We start from the raw sequence: 1327 nt of genomic DNA, 5'->3' as shown, positions 1-1327 counted from the left end.
TTAAAAGGTAGTTTCTCGCTTCAATTTGCTGGGTAATGGGTTATTTGAGTATTTTCATTGTCAACAAATCCCCCAAGTAGTTAATATGATTTGTTTCAAACTATTCTTTTTTATTTTTTTCATGGTATTAAAGAAATACATATGCATCATTTTTTGGTGTAATTACTAATTTATTTAATTCAATAAGAGTAAAATAGAGCGATTCCGCTTCAATTTGTTGGGTTATTTGAATACTCTCTTTGTCAACCAATCCCCAAGTAGTTAATATAATTAGCTTCAAATTATTTAAATTTTTTTTCATAGTATTAATAAAATACTTGGTAAATAAATATATAACATTATTTTGTACTATAACTTTGATATTTAATTACAAGATATTGTAAAAATAAGATAATGGACAATGTAATGAATATCAATTGATAAATTTGAATGTAAAGAATCTTTGCATGAGAGAAAATAAAGACAATATAACTACTGAAATTATTTCTCTTATTTAATTTAATTTTTTGATAATGAATAATTTTTTCAAATAAAGGTATTGTAGACACATAATTCTAAATTAAAGAAATGCATATGTATCATTTTTTGTTGTAGCTACTAATTTATTTAATTTAATAAGAGTAAAATAGAGTGAGAAACTTAATTATGTCAAATTTGATTGAGATGAGGTTCGAACCTAAGACCTTTCTTATAGAAATTAATGGGTAAGTTAAAAGTTAACGGAATATTAACGGAGAAGAGAATATTTAACGGAAAACTTAACGGATAATCATAAAAGTAAGGTTAAATTAGGTAATCTCTATTAATAATATTAATCTGAATTATCTTAACCATCTATTTGATTAAATAATTCATCTGAACCATCCATTTGATTAAATAATTTGACCGCCATTTTTCTACCCATTTTAGGCCTAACTCTCTTTGGCTCTTATTAGTATAGTAGAAATAAGTATTTATCAAATTTGATTGAGATGAGGTTCGAACCTAAGACCTTTTATATAGAAATTAATGGGTAAGTTAAAAGTTAACGGAATATTAACGGATAAGAGAATATTTAACGGAAAACTTAACGGATAATCATAAAAGTAAGGTTAAATTAGGTAATCTCTATTAATAATATTAATCTGGATTATCTTAACCATCTATTTGATTAAATAATTCATCTGAACCATCCATTTTGATTAAATAATTTGACCGCCATTTTTTCTACCCATTTTAGGCCTAATCTCTTTGGCTCTTATTAGTATAGTAGATATATATATATATATATATATATATATATATATATATATATATATATATATATATATATATATATATATATATT

The sequence above is a fragment of the Ipomoea triloba genome, chromosome 5 (genome assembly GCF_003576645.1).
Source record: "Ipomoea triloba cultivar NCNSP0323 chromosome 5, ASM357664v1".
Lineage (NCBI taxonomy): Eukaryota > Viridiplantae > Streptophyta > Magnoliopsida > Solanales > Convolvulaceae > Ipomoea > Ipomoea triloba.
Note: the sequence above shows the minus strand (reverse complement) of the source record.